Genomic DNA, 14,232 nt, shown 5'->3' with positions numbered 1-14,232 from the left:
ATATATATTGTTATTTTTTCATGGGCACAACAGCAATTACAATGGGAGTTTATATATTCTGTGTATCTTTTCAAATTCAACAATGTTACTGGTTTTAAATGCCTGGACACACACTTTATGTGTGCATACAGGTACACAGGACGTACAAAACCCACCACTCTGCCAAAAAACATAAATAACCTTCTGTGTGTGTATGTTCTTCTTCTCACCACCAATGAATTTATGGTCAAATCAGACAGGAAAAATGAGAGGGACAGCAGATAGAAAGAAAAGGAAGAGGAGGAGCAGGAGAGGGAGGGACACTGAGGCACACGTAGCAATTCAGAGCGAATTGGCTGTGGTAAATGACAGTCGATTACCATCTTAAATATACTGTCAAAAAGCAATTTGCTTTGCTCATGCCACAGGCCTGATATTTGCACCTTATTAGGAAGGCTGTCCTATATTTTAAGAAGTCAACCTCTCAACCTTCCTGAGCTTCTGTTTATCCATAAGACACCTGTGCACCGGTCTAACAGAGGATGTTCTTTTTTTTCTTTTTTTTCTTTTTTTTTTTTAAGTGGAAGGGGCAGGTAAATGGAGCTGGAGCTAGAACTGTGGGAAAGGCCTGTAATGTAACTGCAATTAAAACACAGAGAGTAAAGAGGCCTTGTGATAATTTTTGACACTCATCACTATAATGGAAATGTGGTTGAAAAGGATCTGAAATGCCCTTTCATACGGAGAAAACAGATATATTTTTACTCAACGGTGTTAGAATACCGAAATGTTTAATTCAAGCAAGAAGGTTTCAAGAAGGGCATAATGAAACTGAAAGGTTTAATCAATTTTGTTGGTTAAGAATCTATCAGTTGTCTACAGCTTTCATAAAAATACCATTAGTGACAAATCTTATTGGAAGGAAACCTGCAATTATTACCAACTTCTTTAATGTTTATTGGCTTTTAGACCTCATTCCTTGTAAACTCAGCGGGTAGACGACACATAAACTCTAAAACTTTGGGAACATTTCACGGCAGATTTGTAAATTGAATTGACATTTCAATAACCAAGCTAAAGCTGATGGAGGGTCATACTGTTGCAAACATTTCAGAGGAATCAAAAGAAACACAGCACACTGGAGGCCTGGAGACCGACAAAAGCAATAAAATGGGGCCTGGATATTCTACTAAACGTTACAGCTTAGCGATTTCCATTGACAACAGGGCACAGATATGATTACTAAAAGTCAAGGCCCACCGATATCTGCAGCAGGTGAGCAATGTGTTTAATTTCACAGAGCTTGTAGACTCGGTGAGCTCATTATTGGCTCTCAATTCACTCAGTGCACTTCCTATGGTGGCATATTGATCTGGGCAAAATGGTTGAAATCAGTGTCTTACAAAAGACCTCTCACCCAGCTCCTCTCACTTGTAGCCCACAGTATCAAGTCTGTCTCCCTCCAGCTCTCCTTCCTCTTTTGAGGAGGAAAGAAAGAAGTAACTAAGAATAACTGATGAAAAATGGAACTGACGCCACTCTGAAAACATTGATTCAGGTCTCCTTTAGTTCAGCTCTAAATCTGAGGGAGCAGGAACATGCACAGGCATGCGGTGCCGCTTTGTGACTCAGAACAAAAAAGTGGCAAGAATTGGGTTTGAAAAGATATGAGGTGACACACAGCTTTGTGTGTGCATATACACATATACACACAGACAGACACATGGGGAGCTGTGAAAAAGGGGACAGAATATGCACGTATTTGCAAGTCCCTGGGCAGAAGTAGGTTAGGCAGAAGAAAGAAGACAGGAGACACAGGCTGGATTGGGGGAGAACTGCAGTTGAGAATAAAGGATAAGATTATGTAAGCACTGCTAATGCTCACTCTCTTTCTGAAAAAGTGCCCAGAAAATGCAGGAGTTCTTTGTGCTTAGTGCATCCAACCTGAACATGCAAGACAAAATGCATCCTCCTCCCAACAGCCTCAGTGGGGATATTACAGACAGGATAAATTATGACCCCTGGAATAAAACAATATTACACCAGTTGCCTCTGAGGCCAATTGAAACCACTCATTGCCTCAGGATTTAATACCAGAAACAAGTGGAAAAGCTAAAAGACAGTGGTTCACATGATTGATAGAAAATGCACCAACTATGACCTTGTAAAATCCATTAATAGAGGAGGAGGTGTGGATGTTGTCTCAGGTCTGTTTGTGTGGAAATGTAAGATGCTGATGATCATGTTAGCTCAAGATGAAGTTGATACGCTCACTGATTGATTTGGAATCGTATCAGAGGCTGGAGCTGCATAGGCAATGGACAGATGTGAATGCTGTATGTGTGCCTACGTGTGTGTTTGTTTCACACTGTCTATCAGGGGCCTTGACCAGTAGATTAACGATAAGAAAGGTAAGGATTTCACACCTTCACATGACTTTGCACTACACATTTTTGCTGACTTGGGATTCCTTATCATGCTATTTCATTATAATAATAATACAGCCACAGATAAAAGGAACCTGCCAACATGGTAATGGCTATGTTTTCAAACATAATGCAAAGCACGCAGTATGAGTACCGATGAGACTGCTGACATCACACACGTGTGCTCCATTATCAATTATCATTATTATTATTATTATTATTATTAGTTCCAGTCAAACAAACTTAAGAGAATCACACAAAACGACTTATAAATCTTTATAAGCATATTCACACCAATTCTCACACATTAATGATTACTACAAACAGCAAAAACTACTTCCTTCAAGAGATATGTTTGCATCATTGAGCCACCTGTGAAAGTTAAAGCCAGACACCACTGGGGTAATCGCCTCTCCCATATGGCTGAGTGAACTACAGCCAGTGCACGCTGTGTCCATCTACCAGCACTAAACTAACAATAATGCAGCAGTATTGAGTTATTCCATAATGATGCTGTACACTAAAGCATGTAAACGGCAGGCCGGACCTCCCACAGAGAACTCACAGCAGTGGGAGTGTCAAATACACTAGGTGCCAATGGGAAGTCAACTTTAAGATCCAAGAGCAACGTTATTATTATTATTATCATTATTATTATTATTATTATTATTATGCTCGAGGTGGAGGTGCACAGGCTGCCTGATTTCATCCTACAACTTGACTTTTTGAGTTATGATCTATGACATAATTAGAAGAATATGTTTGACTACACAGACTAATAGTAAGAGAACAACATGTAAAATAAAATTAAAATATCAAAAAAATTCAGGTATCAAAAATGTCTTACAACAGCCCAAACCATGTTAGGTTTTCATCACTTTTGGGGACATTGCATAGATTTACATTCATTTCCTGGAGACTTACCCTAACCATATCTGTAACCACTACTTGCCTAATCCTAACTCTTATTCTAACCTTAACCCAAGTCTTCACCCCCAAATTTAATGATTTACACTGAGGGGACCTGCATTTTGTCCCTAGAAGTGAGGCAAGTCCCACAATGTGACTGTAAACAGATTTATGGCCACACAATGTGAGTAATACCTGGGGCACACACACTTTCTCTGTCACATAGACAAAATGAAGATAATGCCTCTGTATAATGAAAAAGCTCTTATATCTCCTCTGGTCTGCTTATAGATTAGTTCATGCTATGTGTTATCGCGATTTTGGTGTTGCTGCAAGTAATGTCACCATTACTTTCACAGCCAGGCATCCCCATAATCTGTCAAAAATCTAAAGATCAAAAGCAACATTTGAATAAAAAAAAATACATGAATTTAATCCATATCCTTCCAGCCTGGTCTCCATGATGTGGTTCAAGGAATTACTGTATTTGTATAATGGAATTCTATATATTTATTAAAGGTGTATCCAAATGTATCAGAGATAGCAACTGTGCTCTGGAAACTGTGTAAACATGTCTTGAAATACTGGGAGGGAAAACTTGATGTAACACTTAAAAAAAAAAACACAATAAATCAATTACCGTATTGCTAAGCTGATAATCAACATTCTAATTCACTTAATTTCCCCATGGTGGGATCAATAAAGTCTTATCTTATTTTGAGACTAACAATCATGACCATGCCATGGTTTGTGTGTCTGTTTGCATGAGCGCAGCCACAAAATAAAATGAAACTTTTATGATTCCCATGAAAACTGTTGTAACTACCTGGAAATGCATTAGCCCAATGAATAGAGCCAAGAAAAATAGAACATAAATAATGATATAGAAAATAACATATGCAAACAACAATTTCATGCAACAAATTGCATGTGCATGTTTGCCTCAATAAATGGATAACACAAAATTGCAATAGGAAGCACACATCTTTGAAAAAGTCTTTGCCCTACAGCAAAGGTTTACAAACTGCATCGCTTTCATTAAAAAAACTGCATAACCTCACTATAATAAAGGGAGCCAGTGAAACAAACTTAAGAGAATCACACAAAATGACTTATAAATCTTTATAAGCATATTCACACCAATTCTCACACATTAACGATTACTACAAACAACAACTACTTCCTTGCAGAGATATGTTTGCATCATTGAGCCACCTGTGAAAGTTAAAGCCAGAAACCACTGGGGTAATCACCTCTCCCATATGGCTGAGTGAACCACAGCCAGTGCACGCTGTGTCCATCTAGCAGCACTAAACTAGCAATAATGCAGCAGTATTGAGTTATTCCATAATGATGCTGTACACTAAAGCATGTAAACGGCAGGCCAGAACTCCCACAGAGAACCCACAGCAGTCATAGTGGGAGTGTCAAATACACTAGGTGCCAATGGGAAGTCAACTTTAAGATCCAAGAGCAACGTTATTGTGGTATTCACTGTACATATAGTTCAGCAGGCTCTGTCTTGCTGTCATTTCTGGTACTGGTAGATACAAATAGATACGCTTTGACTAGGCAAATACAGGTGAAATGTGATTTTTTTTTAAATGTTAAAAGTTCTGGAGCATATCAAAAATGCAGATCCGTCTAATCTCCCATTGTCCATCTCTCCCTCTCTTTACAGGACTTTAACCTGCAATGCTGTCCGTACTCCCACTTGTGCAACCTGACTATTGTTGTTCTCAGTTGTTGGTCTATCTTATTTTTCTGCTAAGTGAGTCAAAATTATATGTTTGCATCTTTCTTCCATAATCCGTGCATCAAGTTTCATTGTCAAAGAGAGTCTAGGGACGTATGTGGTGAATATGTGAGATTGTCCCAGAGGCAATGCCAATAAATTTTTTGTCAGGTTTGTGCATGTCAGAAAAAAGAAAATACAAAGATTAAATACAGAAAAATAAACTGAGAGTGACTGTCAAACTTTGTGTCTGCAGCGCTTAAAGTTCTCTGCCAGTGGCCCTTGCAAAAGGTCTGCATGTTGAGTGTTACCTGTTTTTTACGCGCACAATAAATCAGCGACCTGGGTTGTTCACACTCCTCAGTGTGCCCTCTGCTGCAGTGTAGGGCCCCCAGTCAACTCCTCTTCCCTCTTTGAATATGAAAGCATTCCATCATTTATCATTCATCACATTCCACCCACTATTTCATGTTTTTCCTTTTCAATCTCCCTAAATAACCCCCTGCCCCTTGTATTCTGTCATGTCCCTGTTGGGCCTCCTACTGTGTTTACCTTCTTAAGTGCTCAATAACGACACATAAGCCCCAACAACAATTGGAGAAGAAAGGCAAGGAGCCAACTGGGGCATCAGTGAACAGAAACAAGCTCTCCCTTTCATTCTCGACCATTACCAGGAGAGTACAGCACGAAATATGGGCGGGGAGGGGGAGAGAGTGGTGGGAGTAGGCAGAGAGGAAGCAAGTGAGACGAAAGCGCTTGGTAAGAGCGTGGCAAGGGGACACAAAAAGGCTCCCTTCTATACAGGCAGGATTTGGTGAGGGCAGATCCATATTGATGGCTTCCAGGATGGCATGGAGGCCACGTGTGAAGACTGACGCAAGAAGACTTGAAACAGGGAGTTACACATTAGGCAACAACAGCAACAATAACCCAGCTGAAGGATAAGCACTGATGATGGTGGCAGTGTGGGGAAGAAGAGTGAGAAGTACTCTGGAGAGGGCACAAGTACAAGTGTATAGGGAGCTCTGGGTGCCAAAATAGAGCATTACTGCAAATTGGGCCATGGACATGGCAAGGGGAGTTGTCTGTTGGATGAAAATGGGAATGTGTATGTCTGACCAAGTGTACATCTCCAAGCATTCATATTACACAAAGTGGTATGCAGCTACTGTATATGTATGTGCTTCTTTGTTACATGCAAGCAGGTGAGGGTACTTGGACATGCGCCTGGGAGTGCATACATTGAAAAAACATGACCGCATATTGAGGCACACAATGTGGAGTATTGTGGTGAGGAATGCATGACATAATGGAGAAAACACGGGCCATGTTGGGAGCTGGAAGGTAAGAGGAACTGAGCGGGGAGAGAACATCCAATTCAATTTCCAAACAGCGCCGGCTCAGAGTACAAACACAAAGGCTTCATTACAGGCAGATCCCTGTTGAAGGCTGGAGCTAATTCACCACCTTGAAGCACGAGGAGAGAGAACAGCAGGGAGGGAAGGTGGGGGTGGGAGCAGAGGGAGAAACAAGGAGAGAGAGGGAGGGGAAAAAACAGGGAGAATGAAGGAAAGACCAAGTAGCAGTTAGTCTGCTCTAAAGGAGAGAAAGAGAGCTCAATACCAATGGTGCCTCTAAGAGCATACTAATGCCCTATTAGAATGGAACACAGGGCAGAAGAATAATGACTTCCATTATGGCATCCACACACATGTGAGAACCATGTAAATAAACGTGGTGCAAGCAGAGGCATGTTATTGCATTCATAAATCTGGTTACACATTAAGTGATCAGCATTGTAAATAGATGATTGGCTGCCCAGTGCATGGGAGGGGCTAAAAATAGGCACGCTTGTTGGCAGTGTTGGGAAGGTTACTTCTGAAATGTAATAGGTTACAGATTACTAGTTTCCTTGTTAAAAAATTTAATAAGTTATTCAATCATTCCAATTACTTCCTCAAAGTAATGTAACTCAATACATTTGACTAGTTTTTGACTAGATTTCAACTAATGTTTTAAGGGACAATAAGGTGATTAATTTGACATACATGAATGGAGATTAAACACAAATGTGTAGCCCACTGGATGGCACTGAGCATAAGAGGTAAATTATGTCTTTAACGCACATTAAATGTGGTGGGGCCGGAGGTACTTTATGTGACTGATTTCGATGCTGACAGTATTATCACTGCCGATAAACAAGCTTCACACTATACACTAATGATAGAGCCCTTTTCTGATTTTGGGTGGAAAATACTGCTGAACTTCCAGCACTGAAAGGTGTTCTTGTCCAGTGACATGGCCACCTGCACTGATGTGGTCAGATGGTCACAGGCACGGCAGGATAGCTAGAGCAAATGCATTGATTTGACTGGCAGACGAGAGGCAGTAAAAAAACAAACAGCCAGCCAATCAAAAACAACACAGCTGCGTAATGAATGGAGTCTGTCTGAAGAAACAACTGCTTGCAAGTCATCCTACCCTTGATGGTGCGCTCAAATTTGTCCCATGTTGACCTGAAACATGCCAAAAGAAGGCATCCCTGTGTGAAAGCAATCAAACAGAATATTAAATTCTGTGTACAAGCACTTTACTTTAACTGTAACCCCTTTAATGACCACTCTTTTAATCAGTAACTGTACAGTATTTAATGACATTTTTTCTCAGTGACTGTAACGAATACAGTTACATTCATTTTGTAATTTATGTACACTGCGTACATGCAACAACTTGCTTCCCAGCAGTTTGTTCATAAACGGATGATGCAGTTTAACAACAATCACACAGTAAAGTCTACCCTCATAGTTTGAATGTTCAGTTTTTGCTGAAACTGTTTCAGAGAGGCGAGGCAAATTTCTAGACATTTGGAGGCTCTGGTTTGCAGTGCTGTTGAACTGTCTAGTGTCATGCAGAGGTGTTTCTAATATTTAATCTATACTAAAGGGCATGGAGAAAATATTAGAAACACTTCTCAGTATACTGCTACATAATTCAACAGCACTGTAACTGTAGCTACTCAAATTAAATTATGTTAAATTAATCAAGAAACAAACAATTTCAACAAAAAATTAAGATTATAAACTACATGAAAGCACAATTCATTGCGGGGCTGCTGTATTAGACTGCATTAGTTTACAATACATGTGCCTAATAAAGTGGCTGTAAATGCTTCAATATAAAATTTGAACTTTTGTCAATGTCTCTGTGTAAGATCAGCAAAGTGGATGCATTTAGTTTCTGTAAGGGATTCTCATTTTCTCAATTAACAATGCTAAATATTCGCCAAGTGTCTTATTGATGAATCCATTGATCCACTCACACAAGAGACTGTTGTCAGCTGGCAACCAAAGGACTTCAGTAATAGTGCTATTAGTTTCATGAATCGACATTTACAAAATGTTTGTCTGTGTCTGCATGAGCAAACGAGAACAGCCTTTTGTTAATGGCTGAAGGTCAGTGGATGCAGACCCCTCCACCCCCACTCCCCCGTCCTGTTCTTTGCCTTCCTGACACAAGCTGTGAAGCCCTGAAGCACAACTACACTGCAGAGGTGTCTGCAATTAACACACACACACACACACACACACACACACACACACACACACACGCGCGCATACCCACATCCACACACCCACACACACAGCAGGGCATAAGCACCAGGGGCAGGCAGGACACTGGGGTTTGTGGTCCCAGGTGAAACGCCTCTCCAGTGGGTGTGAATAAAGCTGTGGCTGGGGGACAGGATGCTGAGCGAGGAGGGAGCAGAGAGAGAGAAGAAGGAGAAGAAAGACAGAAAGACAGACAGACAGAAAGATGGAGAATATTGTCAGAGCAGATTAAAAATGCATGGCTTTGCTCTGGCTGGCGTAACAATGAGTGTCCTCATTCGTTGCCTGTCACCTCTGGGAACTCATGTGACAGAGTGGAGGAGGGAGAGGAGGAGAGAAATGAAGCCTAAAAAATGAAGACATACCAGGAGTTCACAGTAGGGAGCAACCAAAGAGAGGAGAACCAAAGTTGAGGGGAATCGTAGCTGACCTCTGATCCACAGTCGGGCACAAAACGGGTTGGGAGGGATGGAGGGTGTGTAGGGAGGGAATGACACTCAGCCCATGAAAAACATCATTAAGGAACACAGCCTTTCCAAATCACCACTTGCACTCAGACAATGACTTGGCTAAACACTTTGCACTCTGAGAATATGATTAGCATGGCAGCAGAGCAAATGCCACCTTCTGCAATAGCTCGTATGGTGTCGGCACAATCAGCACATCAGAGAAAGCCGATGCCGAAAATAAAAAGGGGTGACAGGTGACAACAATCATCTGGGAGCCTCTCCTCAGCAACCCTGACAAAAAGGAGGATGTCATCTGTGGCGTGATGAAAAAGCTGACTTCCAGTGAGTAAAATGAAGGAAAAATAAAAGGAAAGAGGGGACGGAGGGAGGGAAGGATAGATGGCCGATGAGTTACACGAGGGCATCCAAACAGCTTTTTAATTGCGTGTGGAGGAGAGCTGAGGCCACAGCTGTAAATAACCTGTGTGCTGCTGAAACATCCGCCCGCGAAAGGTGAGTCCATGACATACATACAGATGTGTCAGTGTATGTGTTTGGAGAGTTGCAATGACTGGTAAGGCTGTGAGGTGATAATGATTGGAATAACTTAAATAACTCTCACATTAGACCTCTACATGCACACAGACACCTTATTGTGTCATATCCACTCACGATTACTGCCGACAGTGCGACTTTCACTGACATCTGCAGTGCTCATGAGACGAAGCCATACCACCTCTGACCCAACTGATCCCATTTGTTCATCGTTAAGATTACTTGAATCCATAATCAAATTGCAGGCTTCTAAACTTCACAAGAAAGTTAATATTTCAAAGCATATAAAATCATTATCAATAAATCAGCAACTCTTCATTAAATAGTAATAATACAGCCAGTGAAATTTCTTTGAAGATACAACCATTCATAATGTATAATGCATTCTATTTTATAGCATATTCGTTCTTGAAAAACAGGGGAAAAAAACAGGTGCATGCTACACAAGCTAGCATAGTCTATGAAATGTCAGAACCACTGTCTGAGCCCATGTCAGCTACAATTCAACAAACCAGTTCTCGCAAAGATATGCATGTCTGAAGGACTTTTAACCTAAGTTAGCATTCAGACTGTGTATCACCCCCAACAAGCTATCAGTTACAATCTCATTAAACTTAATGTGACAAGGATTGGGTGGTAATACAGTAATGCCGTATCCTGGGGTATTTCAAAACAGCAATGGTGAAAAGTCCTGCTGTCCAATGTGCGCATATACATATAATAGATGCCTTAAGAGTATCTGTCCAGCACCACTGTCTGTGAGGTTGAAGAAGCTATGAAAGAACTTTGTAAACAATGTAGTCTGTCAAGAAATAACCTGTCCAAAAAGACTAAACATGACATGACAAAACAAATGGTGAATGCAAGCAAGCCCGTCCCCAAAAAAATGCAACTGCTGCAGTTTGGCTGCATTTTCGGATGGAAGATCTATATCTCTGTTGGAAATCAAATGCCAGCCTCTTTCCACTGATGTCGACGGTGGCCCAGAAGTACTTGTGCGCCATGAGCTCACCGTCAGAGCCGGTGTTCAGCACCACAGGCAAAGCTGTAAGTCTGTTACATGTCCTTGTCAAGTCTGAAAAAGTAAATATGCTTGTGTGATTTTGGTGAAAAACCTAAATAGGCTTAAAGAACAGTGTAAAGTTGCAGTGTATAGGACATACTTTTATGCCCATTTTTGTCACTGCTGTTTTTGTTATGAATCATTATTTTGTTATTATTCAATAAATCTACTAGATGCTATAGGCTGTGCTTTTAATTCATGTGCACTGGATTGTAGCCATAGAAAAATTGTTGCTAATTTCAATCCATTTGGTTGACAGAGGCCTGAGAACTAATGTCACGTGCTTGCACTACTCTTTAATTACCTTAGGTTACAGAATGTATTTGCAGTAAGGTTTTATATTTGTAGTTGGTAGATGTTGTTAATGGTATTAACATTTGCTACTCAGTTTCTAATGTTGTTTAGAGAATAAAACTGGAACATATATCACATTTTTGTTGTGTGAAGAAAACAATAGTAATAGACTTTATTTGTATAGCATCTTTCATACAAGAAATGCTGCTCAAAATGCTTCAAATCTAAGAAATTAGATGTACTATGTGCTTCACATAAAAATAGACATAAATTGAACAGAAAAACATGTTAAGGAAATGGAGTGTGACATAAGATGGAAAATCACAGTTGAAGTGCACTGTAGCTAACTTGTGGCAGGAAATGTCATTGCACCCCTACTAAAACTTGTAGATAATATTTAATCTGCCTAGTTAGACGTTGATATGCGTTTGATTTGAAATTTTTAAATAATCAATTTAAAAAAAAACATCATTGCAATTTTTTGAAGAATGTTCAATAAACCCTCCCCATCAGATTCCATATAATGACAACTGGGATTAGCAGATCATCTTTGACCGAGGTCTGGTGGGTCTTAACCTCAGAGATTGAGCCAAAGAAGCTTCATTGAGTGCAGGAAAGATTGTGCTGAGAGTAATAAAACTCTCAAATCCTACATTATGTATCATATTCCTCTGGGATTTAACAAATTAAGTAATAGAGACAGAGAGAGGAGAAGTGGGTAGTGTATCTGTACGTACATGTTTGAGCGTGCGTGTGTGTGTGTGTAGTACATTAATAGTGCAGCGCGTATCAAGAGTGGATTAAGCTTGATCTTTACGACCATAAGAATAAGACAAGGTCGCAAGTGTTGAAATTGAAACACATTAGGCAGAGTTACACAACACACAAACAGAGCAAAAATGAGCCGAGCAAAAATTTCATGTCAAATCCATTCTCTTTCGGAAAGGCAATAATATGCCACCAATCTCATGTACATCCATCTAATATTTTCAAATCTCACTGTGTCAGGGCTGAAAGTTAAAGCGCTGTATCAAAGAGAGCTTTTTCTTAATGTAACAGCACGCATAAATACAATTAAGGCCTTCTTCTGAGATGAGATCATTTGCTTCGACAGTCAAATTACAAATCTACAATCACTGTATATCAAATAAAGATCATTACAATTATTCTGATGCTTTGTCTAAATCTATTTTGTTTTAGACATGTAGGCAACAGCTACTGCACACACATGCAAACGTTTATTTCCTTAGCTCAACTCTAGGCAGCACATCAGCACTGGGAAATTCATCCATCAGAAATTTCCGCTCTCTTTCATCCTGTCATTCCAGCAACAGCACATCAGAGAAAACTGCGGCAAATATGCGAATGAGGGAAGCTGTGAAAATGGGAATCTCACTGGTTCCATTGCCTCTAATGAGCTGAAGTGTCTTGCATAGCCAATCAAGCCTGTCTTCAATAATGGGGTCCAATGACACCTGTAGGACACTGACGCATTACAATGAGCCAGTGGCTGTTAAGCTAAAAGGAGTGGACAACCAGCTCGACACGGATCAATGTCTGTTCCTTTAGCCAGGAAATGACAAATGTCATGGTCATACAAGAGCTCGAAATGAAGACCCACATGCAGCTTAGTTCTGTATGTCAAAGAGATTGGAGTAAGTTGGAAACCTTATACAGGGAAGAATAAATGGCAAAGAGAGAAACCTATCAAAGTCTAATCTACAATTCTTCACTGGGAAATATAGTCAAACGCAGGTAGGGAGGACCAGAGAAATTCTGAGCCAACACAGCTCCCTTCCCTCTACTGTGTAATACAGGCTGCCTAAGGTGGCTATGCTGAGTTAGATGAGTTGAGGAAGAGTTCCACCCTCCAAACGTTTATACATGTACTCCCTCCTACTCAAACTCATTGCTTCTTTTCATTCTTGCTCCTTTCTGACATATACAATCACTCCTCAGCCTCCATGTGGATGTATATATGTCAACCCTGATTCTCTGAGAGGCATCTTAACCTTGGATAGAGTGAAAGCACAGAGACCGACAAAGACGTCACCATTTAAGAGATGCTGCCAAAAACCAACCAGACCTAAATGCAGAAATACAGAGAAAAAGCTAACATGTCTTCTTTTGAACAGTGCATTTGGATTAAAGATTTGCTGTTTTAAATCAAACCATAATAATCTTGCTTTGTAATTCATGATGACTCATTATGCAAAGCAATGATATAATCTGGAGAGAAATAATCTTTGGCATATTATGAAATTATCAGCATGCAATCTGAATTCCATTATTTCTTGAGAATATCATTAAAACTATTTACAGAAAGCATGACTTTTCTGCATATTAACTCAAATGCTATGCATATAAAATTAATTTTTCAGCACTTTGCAAATTTTCTAACTGCAAAGGTCTGTCTGGGTGACTGGGATGTTTTAGCAAATACTTTAATAGATTTATACTAAAAGAACAGCGCTAAAAGAAATGGTACAATACCACTGAGACACAATGAAATGAAACTGACTTTCTCAAGACAATGGAAGAATCCACTTTTTAATTTCCAGAAGTTGACAGCTAAGGTAAAATGCTGCTCCTCTTCACATATTTGGAGGGCTAAATACAAAATGGATTACGCTAATATACTGATGACAGTTATGTCCTCATTAAAGTTTAGAGATTTTTACTGGCAGCAGCTTCAGAACAATAGAAGATGGTGATTATTTTATTGGATGTTTGACAGAAGGCAATTGGCAATTTATCTCTGATGTATCATCATACTTACGAACACTGTACACATTTGTCAATACTTCACGGAGGGCAGAAGAAGTGACAGTGGAATTATTTTCACAATGCAACTGCCCCAGAAGACTTTAGTCATGGGTACACATATAACTTCAATTTACCGCACCGCAGATAGGTACATCTTGTCAAAATCAACACAAAATGTTTGTATGTTGCATGTTTTGCATTTGAATGCAACACAGGTGAAGAACATCTTGCTGGACAAAGCTACGAGACACAACAAGTTTGACTTACTGACAGGTGGTTTTCCTATGTTGACATGAAATAATTACATTTAATGTGTTTGGTATTTTATATTATAAACATGTCAGAACTTTTAGATATTCTACATACCTTTCATGTATACACTTCCATACTACAATAACTTTGTGTTACTGCAAAACTGTAGAAACACAGAAATATTGACACACAAACT

The 14,232-nt window shown here is 39.9% G+C and overlaps 1 protein-coding gene across 8 annotated transcripts in view; it reads right to left on the bottom strand.

Moving 5' to 3' along the window:
• Window positions 1-14,232, bottom strand: part of nrxn2b (neurexin 2b) — a 623,496-nt gene that overhangs the window by 555,559 nt on the left and 53,705 nt on the right. The gene's annotated exons all lie outside the window — the stretch shown is intronic.

The sequence above is a fragment of the Chaetodon auriga genome, chromosome 24, assembly GCF_051107435.1.
Source record: "Chaetodon auriga isolate fChaAug3 chromosome 24, fChaAug3.hap1, whole genome shotgun sequence".
NCBI classification, from domain to species: Eukaryota; Metazoa; Chordata; class Actinopteri; order Chaetodontiformes; family Chaetodontidae; genus Chaetodon; species Chaetodon auriga.
This window is presented reverse-complemented; position numbering and strand designations above follow the sequence as displayed.